General features: G+C 38.9%; 1 long non-coding RNA gene across 7 annotated transcripts in view; it reads right to left on the reverse strand.

The window, feature by feature from the left end:
• The window catches only part of LOC142050261 (uncharacterized), a 59747-nt gene that overhangs the window by 19634 nt on the left and 12633 nt on the right, over positions 1 to 27480 (reverse strand). For 2 of the 7 annotated variants that reach the window (XR_012657973.1, XR_012657978.1), the window contains exons 2-5: positions 17028 to 17145; positions 11605 to 11733; positions 9068 to 9116; positions 6645 to 6795 (exon numbers count right to left, since the gene is read on the reverse strand). The exons of 2 other annotated variants lie outside the window; for them this stretch is intronic. This is a non-coding gene — a long non-coding RNA (uncharacterized LOC142050261). The remainder of the gene's footprint in view (positions 1 to 6644; positions 6796 to 9067; positions 9117 to 11604; positions 11734 to 17027; positions 17146 to 27480) is intronic. 3 more of the 7 variants (XR_012657975.1, XR_012657977.1, XR_012657976.1) reach the window with 3 other exon arrangements.

The following is a 27480-nucleotide window of genomic DNA, read 5'->3' on the forward strand; positions in this document are numbered from 1 at the left end:
ATAAGTAGACAAGAAACTGGCAAACACACCTGCCTGTGCTTTGCAACAGATGTCACATGATAATTTATCAGGCAGCTACATGTTCATTAGTCCAAACTGTGACACCTGAGGAGTGGATGATGGGGGTTTGTATCCTTTGGACTGTGTCAGAAGAAACAGGGCTGGGTGAGATGTCATAATAGAGTGTTCCAACACCTTTCTACAGCTGTTGTCACACCACCACCCCTTCATCTGAATGCTGTTCAAATGAAACAAGGCTTCTGTCCTGGTTTCAGCTGGGATAGAGTCAATTTTCTTCCTAGTAGCTGGTACAGTGCTGTGTTTTGGATTCAGGATGAGAATTATGTTCACAACACACTGATGTTTTAGTTGTTACTAAGCAGTGCTTACACTAAGTCAAGGACTTTTCAGCTTCTCATACTGCCCTGCTGGCAAGCATACTGGAGGTGCACAAGGAGCTGGGAGACGACACAGCCATGACAGCTGACCCAAACTGGCCAAAGGGATATTCCATACCATAGGACATCATGCTGAATAAAAAAACTGAGGGGAGTTGGCTGAGGAGACACAGCTGCTGCATGCGAGCTGCCTGGGCATCAGTTAGTGGGTGGTGAGCAATTGCATTGTGCATCACTTGTTTCATATATTCTTTTATCATTATTATTATTTTTCTTTCCTTTTTTTGTTCTATTAAATTATCTTTATCTCAACCCATGAGTTTTACTTTTTTTTTTTTTTGTTATTATTCCCCATCCCACTGTGGGGGAGTGACCAACTGGCTGTGTGGTGGTCAGCTGCCTGCTGGGTTAAACCATGATGGCTCCCTATAAATAATTCACTGCTGTTGATACAGCAGCCTCTCTTAATGCTATAAGGCAAAGAAAATGAAATGGAAATGCACAGACCTAAACTACTTCAGAGAGCAGAGGTGACTTTATGAAGCTGAGGACTGCTGTCTAACAGCATAACTTCCCATTATCACCAGCAACTAACAGCAATAATTTCTGTGAAAGTTGCCTCAGGTATAGAAGTCATTGTTTGGTGCATTATTGAAATAACTTTTATTTGTGCCTAGAAACTCTCTCATGTTTATTTCCCCTGAAATTCAGCTCCTTTCGTTACTACAGAAACAAGCTTAAGCTTGACTCTATTTTCTATAGCCAAAAGCTTGACATACAGCCATGTATGGTAAGCTTTGCAAGTGAAAAATAGTATCTATTAAGTCCTACCTGAAACTACAAAGAAGATTTTTTGTGTCTGTACATTTTGTTTTCTCCTCAAACATTATGGCTCTGTCTGCAACTCAGACATTACTATTTATTAGTACAGTACGTTCCTCTGCTTCAGCGACCATGGCAGAGGTATATGGCATTGGCTTGGTGTCTTAGCAAACAAAAGAGTAACAAATAATTAGATAGTTGCTAAAAAGATTGCCAGTTAGAGTACACTCTGACCTTTATAATAATTTGCAAATACCAGTTCATTTAAGGTTACCTTTTTCATGCAAAGTGAGAACTTCTTGTGATGAGGCTCCAGATCCAGCTGTGTATTGACAGGATGGATCTCACTAGCAAGTTCATATAATTGAAATTATTAAAAATCTGTAATGTTACAAAAGAATGCTGTTTAATCTTAAGCTTCTTCACCAACTTATCCCTTGGCATTCAAAGGAGTACGAAGTGGGTGTAGACTAAAAGAATCACTTTTATCATGGCCACTATTTCTTTACATGAAAGTTACTACAGTAACTTGTCCCTGTTAAAATCAATATGAAAATAAACTCATGGAGATCTGCAGCTGCAAAGCCATCCTTTTAATAACAGCTGACCTTTATGATCTGCAGATGTGATCCAAATTAACCCTAATCAGTGCCAAATCCTGCTTTTAGTACAGAATTACTACTTGTCTAAGATAGCTTGACCCTGAAACATGATGAGAGGACTTTGGGTCTCCTCTCTCAGGTAATCAATACCACTTGACTACAGGCCTGACAAAAGCAATTTGCTTGGTAAAATATCAACTTAATCAAGGCTGTGTGCTCCATGTGGAGTCACATAAGAAACCTAAACTAAAATATCTTTCTCCTGTGAAATACTGAGAGAAATACTAATTAATCTGAACATAAGCAAAAAAGCAGTGATAAAAATATCCTTGGGAGGGTTCCTCAGTCTCACCAGTGGAGACAGGAAACAGGTATTTTCATCAGGCAATAGAGAGATCAGAAAAGCTCTGTGGGATGCTTTAGACAAACACATGGCTAGCCAGACCAAGATCAAGAGGAAGACATATTGGAAGATAAATATCTGGACAGATATGAGGGCTACTAGGGTATCCAACAGGATTATGAAGCAAATAGATTTTTGCAAACAGATTACATGAACAGAGCAAACAACCAAGTACCACAGCAGCAAGGAGACAGGGTCAGACACTAGAAATTAGGGAACTAAGGCAGCAACAGGGTCAGGACTGAAGCAGGGTGATCAAAGGAGCAACAGAGACAGAGGAGCAGAAATCAGGTGGTCAGAAACATGAGGCTTGCCTACATCCAAAGACATGCTGAGTAGGAAAAAGTAAGCTGTACAATCCCATCGCACGCCTTGTATTTGCAGCAAACCATTGGTCAGTCTCCTGGGCCAACCTGCAGCTGCAGCAATATTATGCAATTGTTGCAATAATAGGTTGCAGGTAAGTACAGGGCTCACACCCTGGGCAAACGTAGGCAGAGGCTTACAGTAATCAGATGACTGGTTACAAATCACATCATAATCTTACACACAGAGGTTCAGTTTGTTCCTCTCCACTTCCCCAAGGCCACCAGTGGGGAAGGAGACCCGCGTACCCTCATGTAGCATGTAAAACATGTGCTATGAAGAACCTGCATTTCCATGGATGGATTTAACCCTGAGGTCAGGAGAAAGGCTGAATGGTCAGAACTGCATGGAAATACTGTTTTCTGATTAAAAAAAATGTGTAAGTCAAACTGGAAATAAAAGCTGTTATATAGTGTAGCCAGAACAGCATAGGATTTGGGAAGGATGCCACTCTAATTTTATTAAATTCTCTATCACAAGAGATACTCGCTATTGATATACTGAAATATTAGTGAATTTTTCCTTCAAAATTGCTGTTTCCATAATCCCTGATGGTTCAGAGTTGCAGATATTTACATAATAGAAAACTAAGGAAAACAGAAAATGTGAGGTACAACAGAGAAATTCCAGATGATGTCCCTAGCATTTTGAGTTTCTGATAGACTTAATTAGGAGTAGGGGGATGAAATGCTTCATTCTCTGAAGAAATATCTGGACTTACTAATTTCTAGATACTAGCCAAAATCTTGACTGTCAGCCATTTATACTATCATCTAAAATAAAATTTTAAATGGATTGGAAGAAAGAAATATCAGGGGGTTGTTTAGCCTACTGAGGAGTGGGCTCATGTTGAAACATATTGACGTTTATGGAAATATGTAGATTACCCAACACCCAAACTGGTGCTTAATATTGAACTGAATGTAGACTAATGTATAGACATACATTTTTAAGATGTAAATTCTATGTTTAATTAAATTTTGAAAATTAATCTAAAATACTTAATCCAACTTTCTTAATGATATTATCTAATAACTGAAGAGTTTACAGTATTTCAGAAGTTCACATAATGCTGCATGTGTTCATCTGACAATCCAAACTATTTCTGAAGTTTCTCAGCAAGTATTTCTACATTCCACCTCTTTGTACAACCATCATCTGATCCTGTCAAAGTCGTGGCCTACACATGCTTATTTCATTCTTCATCAGTTCATCTCAATTCATGTAAGTGATACCATGCCTGCTGTTACCGCCAGACACAATAGCATTTTGGGATATGAGAGCTGGGATAAAAAGTAAACACAAATAAAAGTACAAATCAGTTTCCAAACTCTTTTGCTTATATTTTGGGAACATAACACAGAAATAATAAGCTCTATTCATAAACAGCTGTTGGGGTTTTATACTTTTTCTTCTTTTCTCCATCACCCTTCTCTCCCAATGAACGAAGTGTTGTTGGTTTCCCAGAGCTACTTCCATTTTGTCTGACAAATGGTAGAGTTTTTTATAAACAATTCATCCATTGTTTCATTAACTACACTGTTTATTAGAAAATAGAGCTTAAAACAAGATCGTTGCACAACATGGAGATACTTGAGCTAGTGCTGAATGAGCTGAAAACAGCATGAGAACATAAATAGCACTTTCTGCCTAAGCATATTGCCTGATCCACATGGCACTGCACTGTGAGATGAAGATATACCTGAACGTTTGAGTTAGTTTTAGATTCAGGCCTGTTAGTTAACTGTATGAGGAAATCCTAATATTCTGCCAAAGATTTACCCATGGAAGTATGAAATACTAAAGTAAACAAAGCTACAGAAACTTTTGTACATAAAGAAGAGGTGACAGGCAGAAGTAATTCTTGCCTATGAAAAGTCAATTAAGCTTTGTTGCAGGATGAATAAATTCCAGCATTCATGCGGTGAGGAGCTGAACTGACCAGAAGTCATTAACCTGGTCTGTAGAACACCTGATCTCTGACAAGTCCCTGTATACAGTAGATGAACAGCTAATAGAAAGCTAGGAAGGTCCACAATTTATTAAGTGTTCCTCAAAAAACTTACCTAATTTTGCATGTAATGTATAGTGAGACACAAGGCTGGAGAACAAAATGCAAAATGATCAGGGAAATTAAAGAAACAGCAGGAAAACTTGGAAAAGAAGACAATATAAAATATGAGCAACCCCTTTTTAAAACAGCTTGACAGAATCTCTCAAATAAAGTAGCCTCTTTAGGTAGTATTACTGAAGGACATTGTTAACACAGGCTGTATTCCATGCAGGCTCCAAAAAAAAAGTTAAAATTGCCAGCTACAGAATTTAACAGATTTTTTCCTTCCTGTTTGAAGGCATGGCTATCATCTGTGCAGTATTTCAGATGTTTATGAGGCCAAGACTGAGGCCTTTTCTGTAGGAAAAAAACATATTTGAAAATAAAAATCTTTTCATAACTTTGAGTCAGCAAAGTTCATAAAGACAGTGGAAAAACAGAAACAATCCTTCCCCCAGGGGTTACATAGGTATAAACCTGCATTTTAAAAGACTAAGCTCTCAATCCCGATGTGCAAGAAGTTGGGCAGAGGAGACAGGAGGTCAGCTTGTCTAAATGAAGACCTCTTAGCCAAAATAAAACACAAAACTAAAATACACAGGCAGTGGAGGCAGGGATATACATCCAGGGGAGATTACAGTGATATGGCCCAAAAGTGCAGGGAAGGGATCAGGAAAGCCAAGGCACAGCTGGAGCTGAACTTGGCTCAGGATGTGAAAATAACAAGAAGGGTTTCTTCAGGTACATCGGACAGCAAAGGAAGATGAAAGAAACTGTATTCCCCCAATGAGTGAAAGAGCAGACCTGGCTACAACTGACATGGAGAAGGCTGAGATACTCGATTTTTTTACCTCTGTCTTCACCAGCAAGTGCTCTAGCCATGCCACCCAACTCACAGAATCCAAAGGCTGGTAGAATGAAGTACTGCCCACCACAGGAGAAGGTCAGGTTCAAGGCCATCTAAGGAACGTAAATGTGCACAGGTCCATGGGATCTGATGAGATGCATCTGAGGGTCCTGAGGGTACTGGCATATGAAGTTGCTAAGCCACTACCCACCATATTTGAAAAGTCGTGGCAGACTGGTGAAGTTCCCAGTGACCGGAAGAGGGGAAGCATAACCCCCATTTTTAAAAAGGGAAAAAAAGAAAGACCTGGGGAACTACAGGTTGGTCAGTCTCACTTCTGTGCCCTGAAAGATCGTGGGGCAGATCTTCCCGGAAAATAAGCTAAGTCACATGGAGAACAGAGAAGTGACTGGTGACAGCCAACATGCCTTCAGCAAGGGCAAATTGTGCCTGATGAATGTGATAGCCTTCTATGACAGGGTTGCAGAGTTGGTGGATAGAAGAGCAACTGACATCACATACCTGGATTTCTGCAAAGCATTTGATACTGTCCTGCACGACATCCTTGGCTTTAAATTGGAGAGACATGGATTTGACAGGTGGACTACTTGGTGGGTAAGGAATTAGCTGGATGGTTGCACTCAAAGAGTTGTGGTCAATGGCTCAGTATCTGGGTGGAGACCAGGGATAAGCGTGGTCCCCCAGGGGTCAGTACTGGGACCAGTACTATGTAACATTTTTGTCGTGGACACAGACAGTGGGATCAAGTGCACCCTCAGCAAGTTTGCAGATGACACCAAGTTGAGTGGTGCAGTTTATACTCTAAAGGGAAGGAATGCCATCCAGAGGGACCATGAAAGGCTAGAGAGGTGGTCCTATGTGAAAATCATGCAGTTCAACAAGGCCAAGTGTAAGGTCCTGCACCTGGGTTGGGGCAATCCCAAACATGGGGATACAGGCTGGGCAGGTGGATTGAGAGCAGCCTGCTGGAGAAGGACTTGGGATATTGGTAGATAAAAAACTGAATATGAGCTAGTAATGAACGCTTGCAGCCCAGAAAGCCAATTGCACCCTGGGCTGCATAAAAAAAAGTGTGGCCAGCAGGTTGAGGGAGGTGATTCTGCCCCTCTATTCCACCCCTGTGAGACCCCACCTGCTGTGCTGCATCCAGCTCTGGAGTCCTCAGTGCAGGAAAGACATGGACTTCTTGGAGCAGGTCCAGAGGAGGCCACAAAAATGATCCAAGGGCTGGAACACCTCTCCTGTGTACTTCTCTCAGGCTGAGAGAGTTGGGGTTGTTTAGGCTGAAAAAGAGAAGGCCTTATAGTTGCCTTCTGTAACGAACTAGAAACTTATCTCAACATTGTTGGCAGGCAAATTTAACTAGCAAAGCCTGATCACTATGGCAACTGATCGGGACAGTTTAGTCACCAAGGCAAACCCAACAGGAATGTGTGTCCTATTATCTCGGAGTACACATCCTCTGCACATGTACCTGGGCCCAGGGTCGACTGACAACATACTGGGGGGGCTTGGACCCTTTAGAACTTTCAAACACCCTCTAGTGATGGTACAGGGCGTGTGCCCCACCACCGAGTGGGAGGCGTTGGTATGCAAAACAGTTATTGACTATGCAAGAGAGCAACCTTATAAAAAGGGGAAACCAGCGGAGACCACGAGGAGTGTTCTGGAACATCCCTCCTCCACCAGCTTCAAAGATACATCAGACAGACCGGACAATCACTACAGATCCAGGGTGGTAGCTATCGCGACACTCTCTCTCTCTCTCTCCCGTTCTCTTTTTCACCTTTTCTCTCTTTCTCTGCTTTTATCTCAGCATTTGTTATTGGCCAAATTAAGTGACTTGGCACTTGACTCCATTTTGAATCTTAATTGTGTTTCCCAGAATGTAAAAGGAACCTAGTCACAATAAAACATCAGAGTTGATCAGAAGTGAAGCCCAGCTGCCCTCAACCTCCCAGGATCACCTGAGGTCAGTTGGAAAGCAAGGGGGTTTAACCTCCGCCAAATTCTTCAACAGTGGATCATGGCACCTTCCAGAACCTAAAGGGGGCCTACAGGAAAGACAGGGAGGGACTCTTTATCAGGAAGCATAGTGACAGGACAAGGTGTAACTGTTTTAAACTGAAAGAAGATAGATTTAGGTTAGATAGTAGGATGAAATTCTTTACTGTGAGGGTGGTGAAACATGGGAACTGTTTGCCCAGAGAAGTTGTGGATAGCCCCTCCCTGGTGTTGTTCAAGGCCAGGCTGGATGGGACTTTGAGCAATGTGATCTAGTGGAAAGTGTCCCTGCCCATGGCAGGGGGGTTGGAACTAGATGATGTTTAAAGGTCCCTTCCAACCCAAACTCATTCTATGATTCTATGATTCCAAGTCTAATGTCCCTCTCAGCTTCTGAGAGTTGATCTGGGCACGCCCTGAAGATGACTAATCTTCAAAGAGCACTAAAGCATACATTTAGAAATGCTTAAGAAGGTCCAGGTTTGGCATTTAAAGGATGATGGCCTCAAAAATCAATTCTGTGCATCTTGTGCCATGAACCCCACGGCACTGAGTTCTGTACAGCTGAAGTAATAAACAATAGGGTATTTCAAGAGCATAGAGCTAAAGAAGCAAAAAGGAAATCTTGAATCCCTCTGAAAAAATAACTGTATGATGTCCTGTTGAATTTTCACAGTAAGAGCGTTACTCTGAGTGCTGGGCCTGCAATAGAAAGAAATCTCGAATTGACGTGAAAATGAAAAAAAAAATCTGTATGATGTGTATACCACTGTTCATTAGTTACTGTGATGAAAATATATGACAGGACCTTTGTCAGTCCCTTGCTCAAGAACCTCAGATATTATATTAATATATTAATTCTGTCTCCCTTTTAGAAGTGTATTTCTCAATGACTTTTGGAAAGATGGACTGTAGCATGGAGATTCTTCTTAGATTTCTCCTGAGCGACAGTAATTGGTGAAACAGTAATAGTGCATTGAGTTTACATAAAGCAAGACCCATCACATTAATTCATTTGATATACACTCCAGAGGGCTGGAGCACCTCTCCTGTGAGGACAGGCTGAGAGAGTTGGGGTTGTTCACTCTGGAGAAGAGAAGGCTGCAGGAGGACCTTATAGTGGCCTTTCAGTACTTAGAGAGGGCTTATATGAAAGACAGGAATAAAAGTTTTAGCAGGACCTTTTGCAATAGGACAAGGGGTAACAGTTTTAAAGTAAAAAAGGATAGATTTAGACTAGATATCAGGAAGAATTAGTTTACAGTGAAAGTGGTGAAACACTGGAAGCGTTGCCCAGAGAGGTGGTCAATGCCCCATCCCTGGAAACATTCAAGGTCAGGCTGGATGGGGCCCTGAGCAGCCTGATCTAGTTGAAGATGTCCCTGCTCATTGCTGGGGAGTTGGATGAGATGACCTTTAAAGGCCCCATTCCATGATTATATAATTCAGTCAGGGAACAAAACAAACTGCTACTGGCTTGCATGGAGGCAATTAAACAGGAACACTATTTTTCTCAGTTTCCCCAGCAAAAACAACCTGACATTTTCCTACCTGTTTTGTAAAGAAATATTCTTACCATCTTCTCATTCCTCCTGCTAGCCTGCGTGAAATACAAGGTTGGATACTGTTAGTAGGTACTTCTTAGTGGCTGCGTCTTACGCTCCTTTAAACCTGCACTACTAGTCTACAGCTTTTTATTTTGAAAAACACATGCTCTAAAACTGGGATTGTAAAGATCAAGCTTTTCACATGTATCTACTACAAGCAAAACTGAACTATCAGTCACCAAAACTCAGCTTTATCATGAAGTGACTCCTTTATACAAAGCACTACTTTACCAAGGGTCCTGACAATGAAGTCTGGGGATCCTGTTGCCCTTTGAGAGCAAATATTTATTTGAAAAGTGAGTAAGAAATCCTATGAAAACAAGCACCTTGCCAAGATTTTTGCAGCACCTATGCTGCTATACAGCAAATCCATAAATCTTTTTAAAGTTCAAGATGCCTTAGTTTTCCACAGCATGACCTGGTTAAATTGCATAAAAATAAAATAAAATTCTGAAAAGTCCTCTTAAAACACAAATGAATTTTTTCAGTGATATCTCTAATCTTAGTTTATATGTCTCATTTCTCCAGTGATGCCTTTGACTAAGCATCCTGTTAGCACTAAATATAATCCTTCCAGAACTGATTTTGGCTAAGGTTCGGAATACATTTTAGCAGAGTAGATTTAATGCAAACTCCTTGATCTACTGTTGCACCAGCAGTCTCCTGAGTAGACAAACCTTGATCTTAACATATTGCTATGGCCTTATCAGATGAAAAGTCAGCTTTCCTTTTTCAGTATTTGGCATAACAGATCATAATGCAGTCATTCTATTTAACTGTTAAGCCTTAGCTGTTAGTTCAGACTGTGAATAGAGTGGGCATCCATCAGTCTGCACTGGACTGCATGGATATGGTATTACCCAAGCCATGACAGGAAAGTACAGAATACTCGATTTCATCAGCTTGTCTTCCCAAATGCTTGGGAATGCTTGTATGCTTGTCTTCTGAAAAACTACTATCAAAATGCATAAAATTGTATTTTTCTTATGGAACATAACTCCAGACTAGAAAAAGTGCCCTTTTTAATACTTTTCTGTTAAAGTATAGGTGAGGTGAGGGTTGCTGATATCCACACATTGAATTATAGCTGAGGTTTTTTCCAATCAAGTGGTTTATCTGTGCTAATGACACCTGTTGACTAGCTATTTCGTGACAGAGAAAAACAACTCTGATTTTTATCTCATCACTGAGTAGACAAAAGCACGTCCTAAATCTGTGTGCACTGCAAAGCAGTCACTGCCAGTTTTTGCAGCTTGGCTGTGAAGCAAAAACATAGTTTTCTCAGTGTACTTCTTTCCATTTGGAAATATCTTCAGAAGCAGTGGTCACATTGTGAAAAGTTAAGAGAAGAAAAAAGAAAAGAAGGAGGATTTTTCTATTTTGAAACCTTGATAGTTCAATAACCTAACTTTTACATCTGGGGAAACTATATTATTCCCGACCAGTAAAAACAAATCTCTGCTTAGTCAGTTAAGACCATGGTATTGACAATCACATTATTATTTCCCTGTCTTTTAAAGTCTTGCGCAGTGAAATCCTAAAAAATAATAGAAACATGCTTCACAGAAATCTGACTAAATTTCTTTGTCCTAGGAAACTATCTAGGAAGATATTAGGATCTTCTTTTCAACTAATGCCAAATTATACAAATTTGGAAAAAAAATTTCAAATTAACTTCTCATAAAACAGATATGATTTAAGCAATCCAGATAGAGACCATGGAAAGGAAAATAATCAGTAGAACTATTTAATCATCTGTAAGTAAGGCAACAATTCCTAGAACTGAACTAATGAAAAAAAAAAGGTAGAGGAGGAAATGCATTATTAAAGCATTGATGAACTGAAACTCAGAGGCTGCACAATGTCATCATTCTGGATTTGGAGTGTTTGTGATGTAACAAACCCTGGGCAGCTCCTCAAATGCTGGTCAACATATATTGGAATATTAATAAACATATCAAGCTAAATTTCTAAATTGTCTGTTGAAGTACTAACTAAGTGTGTTCTCAGAGCTTAAAACTAGAGGATCACAAAAATATGCCTAGAGGTAAATAACTGAATTCTTTTCAGTTCCCTGAATCTTGCTCGACTAACCAAAATGACCCTTTCTTGCTCAGCAGAGCCTTTTCATATATAACTTATTCTTAGATAGAAGGAAATATCTTATCCTAAAAGGGAAAGAATGGTTCATTGACTTCATCATGCTTTGGATCAGGCTAAATAAAAACAACAAATCCCTGAAGGCAAATCTGTTTTATTTTCCTGGTCTGGAAATAGCAGTAGCTAGGAAGCTTGACATCCTGTATCAGCAAGGGACACTGGGGGAAAGTGCTGGTGATAAGACTTCACTGTCAGATGTGGGCAAGGGAAAAATAACTTTAAAATCGGCATTCCAGAAATGAAGGTGAAATCTTGTCCCCAGGAAAGTGGGCAGAGTTTTTTCCCATGATATTCAAGAAGATAGCAGCATTATGTCCTCACCTTATTTCAATTTCTTGTCACAGATCTATTATTGTCTTTATGGTATGAACCACTTCTTCTGTTGTTTTGTTGATGGCACTGTTAGAAATCTCAATTATCCATGCTGTGGCTGTATAAATTTCATCCATACTACAAATTGGTCTGTTTTAATCAGCAACAGAAGGAAGGAAAAAGGATTCTTAAAACAGAGAACAGTGACCTTACAAAGAACTATATTACTTCCATTCTATGCAGTGTTTTCTTTATTTCTGTACCCACTGCCCCCCCCGCCCAAAAGAAAACTTACAAGAAAAATATGTAGGCAGACCTAATATCCCAGTACCAAGAAGGCCTCCTCCATTTTGATTTTTTGCACAGTCTTCTAGGACATTACTCCCAGATGGGAAGGTTTCAGCTTTTGTGTCTCAGCAAACGCTAAAGTGTCTCTGTGACTGTATGAGCTCCACCCGTGAACAGAACCCATGATGATGCTGATCTCTCTGATGAGCTGAAACTAGCAAACAAGATAGACTTTCCAGGTCTTTTAGTTTCTTCCTCATTAAGCCTGAGAATTTGTTTTGTTCCAGATATATACCCTATGGCAGAAAACCAGGCAAATAAAATTTCAGTAGAAGAAAGCACACTGCGTAACTGTGACAATTTACAATTGAGTCGGTTAGGAATTGTGCTAGCATATGGCTTAATTAAATAAAAGCCTATTTTAAAAGGTTACTCTGTGTGCAGCTGTTAATATGTAAGCATTCAGTACTGAACATAGAGAAAAGCTCCAAGGCAATTTTGTTCATTTAAACATCAAAAAATAAGCATCAAAAGAGAAAACTGGACTTAATATTTTGATTTTTTTTTTTAAATTCTAGTTTTATTAGTTAAAGGCAGCTCCTTAGGCAGCAGATTTAAAATCTGTAGGCAGGAAAGTCCACTGTGAAGTCTACAAACTCTTAGACCCATATTCAACAGCAGAGGGAAGCAGAATAGGACAGAAAATATTTCTACACAGCAAGAAAAATCTGAGTCTGCCAAAGATGACTAGAGTTGCTGCTATATTACTGCCAGCAGTGCATATGTTTCTTATGGGCAACTGAATGCTTTCCATTCAGTGCGTAAGAATCCTGTTCTCTTGACCTATATTAACTGGAAATGCTCTAAAATTGTCTGAAATGGAGCCATACAGCAACCTCCCAGATATAATTATTCCCTGCTCCGTCAAATGTCTGAATAATTTTTTTACACATGTATATACAGGCTATTGCTCTTAGTGTCCCAGTGAGGAGATAGATGCATTCACTTAAAATTCAGACAAAACAACAACAAAAAATTAATTCAAAATATGTTTAGATTGCATCTTAAGTGGGCTTTCTGGCAAGCCCAGACAATCCAGTTTAGGCATACTGTGGGACAACACTAGGTTTGCTCGCTGGCCTATGTGCCTATATTTTCTCCTTAGAAAGAGAGTGTACATATGCGTGCATGTGTGGATGGAAAACTGCACAGACAGATTTTGTTCTACGAGGAGTGAGTCAATGTGCTCAGGGCAAGTGTCCAGGTCTGGAAACTGGGAAGGTTTCCCAGATCCCAAAGTACAGACATAGCCACAGAGAGCCAGGGTCTGGCTCCCCACTTCTCTGGTTTTCATGCTTTGATTGTCCAAAAGGGTCTGAAAACAGGTCTAAAAGTCTTCACTGTTGTTTACTTTTTCATAAAAGCTGTCTTCAGAGAAGAAAGAAGAAATGTGAATACTGACATGAAAAACTTGAGACCCCAGCTCTCAGATCGTCATGGATCAGTTTGATCAGAAACCAAAAATAAGGACCCGAATAAGGAGCTGGACTGAGACAGAAAGGAAAATCTCCAGCAGTAAAACATAGCACATGAGAGCACATGTTTCAGAGGGAATGGTATAGCACAGCTCTTCAACAACAGAACAAACAATAAAATCGGCCAATCATTCCTTCTGTAGGCTTAGGAGAGAGCATTCAAAAATAAAAAAAAACATTGAAGAGAGAGAGCTGCATCCAAACAAGCCACCAAGACTGTGGAATATCCACATCTTTGCTGGAAACCTATAGGCACAGTGTTTCCTCCTGTCCAATGGATTTATGACCTACACAGTCAGTGAAAAGTTTCCTATTCTTGTATATCACCATTTTTGAGTTTCATAGGACTTCCAAGCACTTTCCACAACAAAGATTAAACCACGCCAAAACTCAAATGCAGCAGCTTTATATCAAATACCTAACAGAGTGTAGAAATAATGCATAAAAATAAAGACTATCACATCTCACTGAAACTCTGAGAAGGTTTTTTTCTTAGAGGTTTTTCACACAGGACACTGACTAAGCTTCACTTTGCTTACTTTCTGGATCAGACCAACAAAACTATAAATGAAAATGGTGCAGTAGTACAACACAGTATTCTCCCATTTTCTTGACAGCAAATGATTCAAATACTTCAAAAAATAATTAGATCAGGGTAACTACATTTAAAGTGATAGCAATCCAATCCCTCTACTAGGGTTACACTTTTCTCTCCATATTTCTGACAATCAGAAGTTGCTAAATGTGGCTGATAGAAATAGAAATCTTACGTGTTGGGCTCCTTCAGGCTACCAGTAACTTAATCTACTTCAATGTCAGTTACCAAGGGAACCAACAAATTGAGTCAGCGATAAACAGGGTAATCAATTTTAGTTATTTTCCTCTGCCTTTCTGTACAAAGGCAAAATGTCCTTTTATCTCAGTAAGCTGATCAAGCACAGGTTTGGCCACTTGTTCAATTAATACAGCTCATATAAAAAACAATAATTCTGCTACACCACAGCAGTAGATCTTGACAGCTGGGTGAACTGAAAACTAACCATCTTCACAAATGCTAAAATAAAGCTTGCAAAAATGTCACAGCTCTTACTAACTGACTGTTTAGAAATGCCTTGTCCTTGAAAGTCAAATGGGCAGTGCGGACATAAATGCTGAGATTAATTTGATCTTCTTTTTTCACCCACTTCCAGCTAGCCCTGAACTGAGTAACATCAAAGATTCAAAATAGAAGGAAACAAATTTTGGGCTCAGACTTCAGATACACCTGAAAAACACTAAGGCAGATCTCAGAGAGTAGAATGACAATAAGATGTGTGTCCAGAAAAACATTTTGGAGTAAATTTTTTAGTGGAAGAACTTTTGCAGAAACAGCAATGTGGTTACCATTTGGAGTCCCTAAAAGAAGCAAAAAGAGATTGTGGCAGTCATGGCAGAAAGTAGTCAAAAACCCAGATATTCCTTGGTTTGTGAGCAGTGGAATGTGGATCAGATGCATTTTTAGAAGTCAGGTTCCCAGGTCACAACCTGTCTTTGAATTGATATATCCCAGGCCTGACGAAGTCAGTGGAAGTTTTTACCATGAGAGTTTTGCATTGGGTGTCGTCATTCAAATATGAGAAAGAATACACTGACAATAAACATAAATAATTAATTTAAGATTAAAGGTAGAAAAAAGTTACAATATAAAATTTATAGAAAGAGCTTCACATATAAAACCATAATACTTAATATAAAATTCAGCCCCAAATCACTGATAACTACTTTTTAAAAGAATAAAAGTGTGCCTTAATTTAAATTAGGTGAGAAAAGGGATGAAATAATAGAGGAAAATATATTCCTAACACTGAAAAATGGAATTCCAGTACTACAGAGACATTCGTCTACAGGTTTTTTATTTAATGACACTGAGTTTCTACCAGTCCTCTATCCCAACTATAATTCAATATCCTTAGAAATAACAGAAAATTTATCTGTCCATTCACACTAGAATAGTTTTGAAGCAGCAGCTATGAAGGAATTTGAAATCAAAGCAATCTCTACTGACTCCAAAGAGCAATTTATATTATTTCTATTTATGGGAAAGAGATTCATTACACTATGTGTAAATGTGAAAGCGAATACCCTTTAGCAAAAGCATTCTTTTCTGTGAAGGCTTATTTAGTAGTTTTGTAGTCAAACTTTTGTTAGATCCTAGGAGTTTTCAAGCAAGTATGCTGCAAACAAGATGACAATTGATCTCTGCAGGGGTGCACTGAGGTCATGTTTGGTAATACTTTGTTACAGATGAACTATATTTCCATTGAGAGTTGCTAATTGGGCCAGAAATCTGCTCACTCATCTGCTGGCAAAGACTGTTAACTGTGCCATGCTGGAGAGAGAGAACCTCTTCTTACCTTTGCTATATTGGTAAGTGCAGAGATCACCTGGAGGCAAATAAAGGAATGGCAAAACTAGAAACTAGGAACAGCAAGGTTATCTTTCAGATGTAATGAAGAAGAAGACATCAACTTCTCAAACAGGTGATTCTTCCACTTCTTCAGTAGGAGCTCTGCTTCTTTTCGTGCCTCTCCTACTGATAGTATAAGCACATGATAAGATGCAGATTCTTGAATTTGGTCCCTGACAGCAAGTCTTCAACTCTGCCATTTTTGCAAGCTCTTCTGTTTCTTTTAAAGTAGACTTGCGTTTACTTGCCAGGCAGCCAAGCAAATTCCTTTTTCACTTCTAATAAATATTTGATAAGGAACTGCAACGTTAGAAACCCAATTGTTTTGGAAGACTGTTCTTTACTAATTTTCAAACAGGAAGCTAGATTCAATGTTTTGCCTAATATATTTGGATTTCCTTGCTTTGCTAAAATACGGCTATAGATTTAAATTTACTCTTCAGCAAAGCACTTCAAAAATCAAGCTGTTCTGAAATATTTTCTTTTAAAAACATAAATATATATTAATAAATACTAAAATATGTGAATGCAAACACTATGTACCCATAAAGATTCTAACTTTCGTGGTACACATGATCCCATCACCTGAATTTCCTTGGATGTTTCCATCCCCCTCTCCGGCTGGTGCTGTCAGTCTGGAAGGAGTGTTGAGAAACTGTTGCTAATGAGAAAGGCTGGTTCTGTTGTGTCATTCGTAACAGCTAGACTTAAAGGCAGCACTGAACAAGTACCTATATCCCTTCCTTTGTTTCTATGTCTCCCCACAATGTTTAGGTGATGAATCAGACTTCAACTAAATTAAAGAATGCTTGGATTCCTTTTGATAGGCACAATTAGTGTTTAGAAACTATATTGATTAATTCAGGAAAGAATAGGAATACTTCCAAAACTATCTAGTCAAACCTGTGTCTGAACACTGATATTCATTAATTTTATTTTTATAAAGAATATTAGATATTCAGTGCATTTGTATTACATACACAAAAATATCCCAGATAAAGAGATAATAAACCTTTGGAAAGGTTGATTTAAAAGTTGTCGTAGGTGAATATGTGGTGGAAAGATTTATAATTGGAAAAGCACAACCTACTAGTTCTGGCTTGTTAAACTCTTATTCTTGCCAAGATGTTGCTATAGGGAATGGCTTTGAACAATCCTCATACCTCATCTCTCCAAGCTACCTCTGCCAACCTTCACCAGGCTGGGATATCACATCATTAAGACCAAAGAGCTGGAAAGCATTTGGCAATTTGCTTAGAGCCCAAAGCACTCTGTCATGTCCTAGAAGAAAAAAATCTTTTTAGTGTTCAGAATCAAAACAATTTAGAGATCTGTTTCATATTACTATCCTCATATTCAAAGATCAAAAGATCTGTTTAGATGCTGCATTACCAGATTATGTTTTGTAACATTTCATCTGGCTTTTACCCAAGAAAACCAAATATTACCATAAGTCTCGCACCCTTCCTGTAGACTGCAGTTCTACAAGTTCTGTAAATTTTCTAGCCAATAATAAGAAAGTATCTTGTAATTTGTTGTAATAATATATATATAGCTTTTATTCTGTTTTGTGATGAGCCATGAAACATGAGATTACCTTCCATAAAAACTGTAGGACTTTTTTACTCTGTTTATGCTAAGATTTTTGTGCAGTTTGTTTCTGATCTCTATTTTTTAAGAGAGAGGAAAATAATTCATAAAGTTAGGGTCTGCTTACAGGACTGTTATTAAAGCATCATAACTTGTATAAAGCATGCTTAACATTTAACACTGCTCTCGATTGCTTTCTTAATGTTTCATAAATGTGGTTTCTTAAATACCTAATAATACAAAGTAAAACCATTAAAAAGTTACAGATATGTAAATACAAACCACAGCTTTAGCACTCCATTTAATCTGTTCTTGTGTTGATAACAGAAAAGGAGGTAAGATAGTTTATGTATATAATTTCTCTCACTGCAAGTGTTAAGAAAAAAAAAAGTTCCAGCACACACATTAGCTACACAGTCAACATTTACATATCAAAACTTAGTTTCTTGCACAGTGGTACATTTCAGTCACCAGTCTGTATTCAGTGAGTCTTATGAGTCATGGCCCCTTAGAAATTCTTTGATTTAACAATTAAGGTTGTACAGATAAAGGAGAGACCTAAAGGACAAAAAATTAAATTTAGAAGTTGCAGTAATTGGTGGGCCTGGATGACAGGTTCAGTAGACGGCCCAGCTTCTTAGTACTCAGCAAGTTTGGTTAAACTTTAGCAGTAGGAGGAATATGCAAAATAAATTTAAATATATGATCGATGTGTTGTCAGGATCTTCAAATACTTTAGCCTCCTAGATTTATTTTATACTGATTCTCTGCTAGCAATGACAGCCCATTGCTACTTTTTTTTTTAACCTACATGGCAAATTGTATGAAACAGCAGCATTGCAGAGCAGTCAACTATGATTCTAAACATTGAAAGGATTTTTTTTTTAAGATGTGTCCTCTGAGGAGGTCTATCTGCTGGGAGCCCTGGTAATGCAATTTGGAGTGACAGAAATTCAAGTCTCTCCAGTAGTTTCTCTATCATGCAAGATGTTGACCACAAACATCACATGGCCATCAGAAGTATTTTTCTTTGGTTCAGGAGTGCACATTTAGTGGTCACCACTTACTGTGCCTTGGCTCAAGAAGTGGGGAGAACTAAGAGCATCCAGCTTTGTTTCTTTCAGACAATGCCAATCTGGAAGAGCTATTCCAGCCACTAATATGTGTTCTGGACAACTGGGAAGACTAGAGGTTGTCTGAAGTAAAACTCCTGAAACATGTGCGTGGCAGACACTGTGTCCCCCTCATCAGCAGTTCTACCGTAGGGATCCGCTGCTCTCCTCTCCTCCAGTGCTTTTTGCTCTCACAGACATTGGCAATAACAGTATCTTTGTGAAACTTGTGCTTCCTACCTAAGGAGAACTGGTTCCAGAATTGGTGGCCTGCCAAAAAAATGCAGAGAACTTCAGATTCAAGACAAGACTTTTATATGCTTCTGGGTTATAACCTGTCTTTGTGTAGGCGCTGCTTCACAGCTAAGAGGAGATGGGAGGACTGTGAAAGACAATCTGCTGAGCATACGGGAGAGCCAGATCTTCTGCAAAAGAGGTGGCAGTGACAATCATAGGAATGGGAAGAACTGTGACTCTGAATCATGATTCTTTTTTGTTTCAGGCCACTGCCATTTCATTTCACCCTTTCTTCCAGGCATAATCCTCCTCCTTATGCCTCTCCCTACATGCCTTTTTCTCTCTTTTCATTTGTATTTTCGTATTCATGAGAAAGAATTGGTCCTTGAAGAAACTGTTATCTCATCTGGTTTGTAGTCCAGCTAAGGCATAGCTGTCTGAAGAAGGATGCAACAAAGAAGACCCTAGTTATGTGCAAAGTCCAGTCCATTGTGGGAAAATAAGTAGTAGCCTCAGCAATGCTTTAACAAAGATTTGACCGAACTAAATCTGGATCCAGACCTGAGTCTTCTTTTAAAAGCATTTCAAGGCTGACAAGTCAGATTTATCTGTTGCACCTCCTATGCAGTCAAAACTGAATTGGTGTGATTGTTTTTTTGAAGGGACTTACACCTTCATCATTACTTTCCTTCCTTACCCCTGATTTCCCCTCTTAAATGACCATTGGTATGTAGTTAGGCTGGAATCAAACAGTAAAATATTTTTCTGCAAATAATGGCAAACTTCTTAAAAGCACCAGATGTAGTTGTCCCTTCTTTACTGTGGATTAGATTGAAAATACATTTGTAAGAATTAACATCATCTTATGAATTCTGGTTAGACGATAAATTAATATTTTATCTTCCCATAATAAGTAAGCATTTTAAGATATTCAGCTTAACCATTTGTGCTGCTGTTAGTGACTTTAATGTTTCCCAAACTGATACAAATGAAAGTACAGCCCACATCATCAATTTAATACACTCAAGGTTTTAGAGTACTCTATTTCTTAAATCTACACAATCTTTCAGAATCATTATCTATATTGTCTGAAACAGAAATAGCAAGTGCCAAAACACAAAAAGATCACCATAATAACTTTATAACTGAAGAAAAAACTGAACATTTATTTTCTACCTGCTTCTAGAGTTCATAAACTCCAGTCTGCTTTTTGCTAAACAAGCTGTGCTGCCTTTAAAGAAGTCCATGTAATTATAAATGAAACCATGATATCATAAACTAACAACAGATCCAGTATAATTTTTAAACAGAAAACCTAAAACAATACTACCAGAAAATCAGGGCTGCCATACTTATTTCAAATTACTATTGGTCCTTGAATTTACATGTTGCAAACATGACTTTTCTGATATGTTCACTAATTTTGCTTTGAGCTCCATATTTTCTTTTACTGTTTGGTTTTTTTCAGGGTGTTTTTTTTCCTTCCTTTTTTTTCTTTATTTTTAATATATATATGTTTATAAGATGCAATTGGAAATCCGCCTTAGGTAAAGGAACATGTCTATCTGGAGTGGATTATTATTTGCACTCTGATTTGCACGTGTGGTAAATAACAGCTACAGAAAACCCAAGAAACAATGTTTTTATATATCACCCTAAACCTGCAGAACTTAAGATATCAAGTACTTAAAAATCACATGGTCTGTGAGAACATTATTCATGTGCTAAAATGTTTGTCAGGATAAGGCCTGATAACAGCACAGATAATTCTCACAAGTCATCCATAACATCAAAAAAGTTATTCACGAAGTGATAATACCTATCATATGCAAAGACTGTGGAATCTAGCCCTATCTAACCTATTGCACTTAGATTTGAAAATACTGAAAACTATTAAATACCCATCTATTCCATAATCCATTTTGTGCCAGTGTACACTATGAGACATTCTACTATGTGATCTGAATGGCTACTTTCCTAGAGAAATTAACGATACCTTACAGCATTCAATGGGAGGGTAAAAGGGTAAACGGGTAAAGGGAAAACAAAAAGAAGGTAATTACTATTTTTGTAGCTTGGACAACCATTTAGTCTCAAATATTCAGTGTAATATGTCACAGTAAAATGGTGAAGAAATTTTATCTCCCTTTCAGGATTAGTTGGTATACACTGTTGTCAGCTGCCTGTTTTGGGATTCAAGTTAATCTTTTAAAATAACTCCTCCAGGCAAATAGTTTTCACTATTCATTTGCATGGTGAGGTTTAGCTGAAGCTTGCAGCAGTTTTACAGCACTGTGCCTGACATCTTGCAAAATAGAGCAGCCTCTGCAGCTTTTTGAGAATAATTACATAGCTTCATTTCATTTATTTAGGGAGCACAGACACAGTTATCTTTAAATGGTTGAAATTGCCTGACACTTAAAAATAATCCCACCCTACTTTATTTGTAATTCATCTAGCTGGAATAATTCTGTATTTGATAGTGCAGTGTCACCCTTTCCTGTAAGTAACTGTTTTGACTGACACTAAATAATATAACCCAAATGAGAAACAAACTTCAAATGTTGAGGTTTCCACCACAGGAAAGATTGTTCTTCACATTCAGTATTGACAGACCTCACTCATTAGGTCACAATCAAAAATAGCAAACAGAAATCGCTGCTAATGGGTAACTGTCAAAATACACAGCATGAAGGCTGACAGTTTCCCTACAAGACAGTCAGGGATAAACCTTCCTCCCCTCTGCACAGTGATACCCAAATCTCATCTGAAGAGCACAACCAAACCTAAGCAAACTTCCACTAGCAGCCACTTTCCTTAAGGAAGGTGTTGTGAAGGCATCCACTTTCATTCTTTAATTTTCAGTCAATGACGTGAATGATCCTGTGATGAATTTTGCCTGGGCTATTCTGAAAGACAAAGGCTCAGTGCCAGCACTGCTTCACAGAGCAGTGAGCTGGAGAACCACAGGAGCCAAGGAAATTCAACTTGGTCTGAACCGATATTCCTGCAAGAGCAATAGAAGCCAGAACACCTGCTATTGCTAAATTAAAAAAATAAAACCCCAAAAAAGGATTCAGAAAGCATATAATTCAGACTATTTAAGGACAATGGGGCCTTCACTATGTGCTTCTTTCTCCAGGACATTGACAAAAATGTTGAAAAAACCCTCTCCCTCACCAGTCCTGTCAACCTCCACTGCTGATTTGTTTCCACCCTGAAAAGTGATCATTAAGTGAGCCCTACCCTTTACTTCCTATATCTTAATCAGTTTTCTGTTCTCAAGAGGACCTGTCCTCCAAACCTGTGGCAATTTACAAAAGAAAAAAATACCCAGAAATTCAACCCAATCCTAATTATGATAAAGAAATAGACCCTTTCAAATTCTTTTCATGAGTTGCATACACACGTTTGCAGACTGACAACCAGATGTTAATAGGATATGCAAGGGGGAAGGAGGGAGGAAGGGAGAGGGAACAACTTCTGTGCCTTATTTGTTGCCTCTCTTTTTGGCAGTGAGTGTGCCACAGGAACCTTCTTGGAGATCGGAAATATTACACAGTCCAGGAGCACTACAGGTGGTCTAGTGCTTACAAGAAAACAGTCCAGTGTTTAGAGGAACTCTTGAGCTAATAAGCCATGCTGTGTAGCGACTTACGTAAGTAGCCTAAGAATAATTTGTTTGCAGCATTCCTGATCATAACAGATGCCAGAAAGATAGCTGTAGAGAAGGAGCTCGCAAACACAAATAGGTAAGATGCTACAGAAACTGTGATGTGAGAAAAAATAAATGGCTAAGACAAACTAGTGGTACCTAGAAAACCCTTCAAAATGTAAGACTATAGCTTGAACAGCTAAAACCACTATTTTCTCCAGCTGTAATGACAGAATGGGGAAGCTGCTGGTAAATACAAGTAAGTCCTACTGAACTGCAAAAGATGATTGAGAAAACCCACAGTTATACCAGAGGAAAACATTTTCCTAGTAGAGATACCCCAGATGACAGGCATAAGTTTGTTTCCCCAAAGGCTCTTCCAAAACTGCTAGTGGTCATGACACTCATAAAATATCTGCATATATCTTCATAATATAATGAGAAAGCACACAGGAAAGATCCCTAAGAGAACAATCATCCCTCTCTGGTCAATGGTATTTTTTAAGCATGCCCACAAAATGGTGGATTATTATAACAGTTAATATGTTATTTGGCTTCCAAAAAAGAACATAATGGTTGCACAGTCAAAGGAAATAGCAACATATATTAGAATCTAGTTAGCAGAGAAAACAAAAGCAAAATGCTAAAGAACAAGAGAAAGGGGCTATCAGACTGGGAATTGTTGTTGAAGAATGGCATTTGATGGGCCATGGACATACAGGACATGATGAACCCTATATTTCTTTGTCAGAAACATGACAAAAATTCTATTGTCACTTTGAAGGTGTTTTCTTCTTTTGTGCCATCTTAAAATGCTGCACGTGTGTTGCCTATACAAGTTTTATTTCTTATGCAAGACTGGCTGAGACTAAGTATTTCTTCATATTGAGCGTAGCACTCAGTATAAAAGTATAAAACTACCACACTTGGAGACTTCCATGATCCTTTAGGTATATTCATACTTAAAACAGGAATCTTTGACAGAAATGTATTGTAAGAGGACTTGAAAGCTGGTATTTTAAATAAAGCCTATTTGCTTTTAGCCTTTTGAACTCCTATCATGTTCTATTCCTGTTTAAACTACCCAAAGCCTGCAGATCAAATACAATTCTTCCAATGAAACTTGTTTGAAAAGAAGTTAAGAATGCAATGTGGCACTGCAGAGATTAATTGAACTACCATGTTCCAAGGTAGTGTGTAATGAAATTGCTAAAAGCGGCCCTGGAGTTTTCATTAACACTAATACATTTGTGCTTGAGACAGAAATGATTGGTTTTCTTCATACAGTATAATTTGGTTAGGAAACAAATTTGATTATTCTTATAATCTTTCCGCATACTAATGATTTGAAATATATTCAACATATTTATCTCACTGAGCAGTGCAGCATGGTTGGCATGGAACTGGTTGGGAGAAATAAGGGTATATTTTGCGCAGTGAGCTCTCAGGACTCACCCTTCCTTATATCTCTCTCCTTAGCATGGAGGTTCCTGTGGACCATGCACACTGCTTGGTGACACTGCTTATACTTGCCAATAGACGCATTTGCCAGTTACCCCACTGCTTGTAGAAGTCATGAAACCATAACGCAGTAGTCATACCTGTGCAAGTCTGTTAGCTAGGTATGAATAGCTGTGGAATGATTACTGGGGGTAAGATTATTGAGGTCGAAATTACTGAGGCTAAAGTTATACCCACATTTCATAGAAGTTAACTTCCAGGGAGGAATGCAGTTGGCATGCTGGAAATTGGTTCAGTCATTGTCCCCTAAGCAACACCACCTGCACTCTTAGATGTTGGGAACACTGAAGGAGCTCAGTGTCCTAATCTAAGGGAGATAACTGGAGGAGGCAGTGAAGCGAAGGCTTCATGGCTAAACTCGTCCATGAATCACTGCAGATATGGGGGCTGGATGGAACCATGGAACCATGCCCGGACATCACGCCCTGTGGGTGAACTTTGCTTGTTATAAACTCATTATAATACTAAAATACACACATCCATCCCAAAGTTACCCACCTCCAAGGTACGACCACCCCTCACTGAGCATGCACTCTGAATTTCTCTTAGTCTATACCTTCAAATCAAAGCGAGGAATTTCTACACCAATCAGTAACAGAAGTATGTATGACTAGAGTCACTCAAGCTCCACCTAAAACATAAAGTAGTATAAAAATGACCCCAAGAGAGGGGGACGTTAGGGAAGATACCATCACGGACTACTGGGATCAGTCGACAGGCTGAACCTCTCTTCTCCCATAGGGATGCCTATTGGGTAAGGCTCGAATACTTGATTATACCAAGTGATCCCCCTGGGAAATTTAGAGAACAAGCTTGTTATTTTGCGTTTTGTATTTGTCCTGGTTTCAGTTGGGATAGAGTTAAAGTTCTTTGTAGTAGTTGGTATGAGACTATGTTTTGGATTTTTGCTGGGAACGGTGGTGATAATGTGGAGATGTTTTAGTTGTTGCTAAGTCGCTTACACTGGTCAAGGACTTTTTCAGCTCCCCGTGCCCTGCCGGGTGCACAAGGGGCTGGGAGGGGACACAGCCAGGACAGCTGACCCAAACCGACCAACGGGATATTCCATACCATATGACATCATGCTTAGTATATAAAGCTGGGGGAAGAAGAAGGAAGGGGGGACATTGGGAGTGATGGTGTTTGTCTTCCCAAGTAACCGTTACGCGTGATGGAGCCCTGCTTTCCTGGAGACGGCTGAACCCCTGCCTGCCCATGGGAAGTAGTGAATGAATTCCTTGGTTTGCTTTGCTTCTGTGTGCAGCTTTTGCTTTACTTATTAAACTGTCTTTATCTCAAACCATGAGTTACCTCACTTTTACTCTTCCGATTCTCTCCCCCGTCCCACCAGGGGGGAGTGCGTGGTGCTTGATTGCTGACTGGGGCTAAACCACAACAGTATTTTAGTACTTTATACTCGCACATGCTTTGCAGACAGCGTATTTATCACTGGCAATCCAATAATAACCTGTGTTTCTGTTGCTTCAATAAACCATTATTAGTGAATCTGGCTGTGAAGCGCTATTGGGCATGACTAGACTAACAGTGATTGTCCTGTCAGTGAATCCCTTGTGGACTAACAAGAACCTGTATTTAACTGTTAGTGAATCGGGCCGTGAAGAGTTATTGGGCACAACTAGACTAATAGTGATTGTACTGTTAGTGAATCCCTCACGGACTAACAGTGCTGAATTGGTATCACTCAGAATCTAAGTTCAGCCGCCCCCAGACCCTCTGACATCTGAGAACCAGCTGGATTGCAAGGGGGTTTATTTTCTGCCAAATTTATTTACCTATTACCTATAGCTTCAATGATAGGTCTTTTCCTGGAAGACTCTATGCAGTTTTTGTTCCACAACTGAAAAAGAGATGCTGAACTAGAAATTATACAGAAAAGATGTCTAAGCATGATCCTGAGTTCCATTCCTTAATCACATGTGGACAAGATGAAATAGTCTATAACTAATACTTGAGGAGATTTCTAATACCAGACAGTTCCTTCACCAAGCACAAAAGGCATAATAGAATTGAACACTTAGAAGCTGACACTAAAAGACATTACTATTTTCAAGTGATGTAACAATCACTGTGTGTACACAGTGGATTCTGTTAGTTGAACAATTTAGTTCAATCAAATAATTTTTTGGATATTTATCATGGCACAGAACCTGTTGGCTTATAAACATTTGTTTTGCGGCAGGTGAGGCTGATGTATTATAAGATTCGCCTTCTGCTCTTTATGACTATGCTCTTTTTATGGAAGATCATAATTTACTACAAATGCCACCATCTGGCATTCCAGATGACTTTGAATATACCTTTTCCCCCCTGGTCATTCTTACTAAACAAATTTGGCACTATAAGCAGATTCCCAGTGACAGTGATGTCAGAAAGTGAGTAAACAAGATGAATGAGAAGAAAAAATGAATGAGACAGTACCTTGAAGAACCTAAGCACCATTAGTATAGTGCTTTTGCCTTGAAGTACTTTGCAAAGATTTATGACATAGTTATCATCATCATTTGAAGGCTAGAGAGATTTGGAAGCAAACATTTAAATAACTTGTCAAAAGTTGTGTAGGAAAAACTTAAAAGGAGGTTGAGTTGTCTTTCCAGTCCCCAGCTCTGGGCAGAGGACCACAGTCCCTCCTTTAGAAATATTACAGGTATGTTTGAACCATTGGCAAAGATCCTGATCTGACAGAGGAATTGATAGATTGTTTACTCAAAAGCATAATTGTGAACTTCATGAACGCTCAGCTGTAAATGGATAAGCACAGGACTAACACAGACTGGAAAAATAAATATTATACAGGGAAGTAAAAACAGGTATTAAAGGGAGGTAGCACCCTTAACATCAGAATTTGTCTCCATACTATTCATACTAGACAAACAAGAAGGAGACTACCAGTTTTGCTCGAAAACTTCATCACAATAAAATTTAGCACAGCTGAACTGCAAAATTCGGTCTTCAAAAAAGTTCCAAATTTTTATGATCAAAACATGTCTACTTTAAGGCTAGAATGAATAAATGCTACCCAGGCAGTAATATAACACAAGGAAGACAGACAAAGCTCAGCCATTATCCACAGTTTAGTGAGCCATTTCAAATGGGGAATAGGATTACCATATCACAGCCCGCTAAGTGACAAGAAAGACAAGGCAAAGGGTTAGTGACATGGGTTTTAGTATCCCAGTTCCATATCCAGTCCAAAGAGGCAGTAGAAATACAAGTCTAAGCAGCACAGCTGGAGCAGAAGCACATCTGCCATGTGCAGATCCTACAAGAGCAATCACTGGCAAACCCTATACATCCAGCAATGCAAGGCTGAGTATTGCTGTTGAGGATGTGCACTAAATACTGGGGATGTTTCTATTCTAAAAACAGAAGTTGTGACCTGAAATGCTTTATTCCATTCTTGAACCATGACTTCACTACTGAAATAAGTGTAATAAGCAATATATTTGCTGAATTAAGCCAAATGACTAGGTACACAATAGA

The sequence above is a fragment of the Phalacrocorax aristotelis genome, chromosome Z (assembly GCF_949628215.1).
Source record: "Phalacrocorax aristotelis chromosome Z, bGulAri2.1, whole genome shotgun sequence".
NCBI classification, from domain to species: Eukaryota; Metazoa; Chordata; class Aves; order Suliformes; family Phalacrocoracidae; genus Phalacrocorax; species Phalacrocorax aristotelis.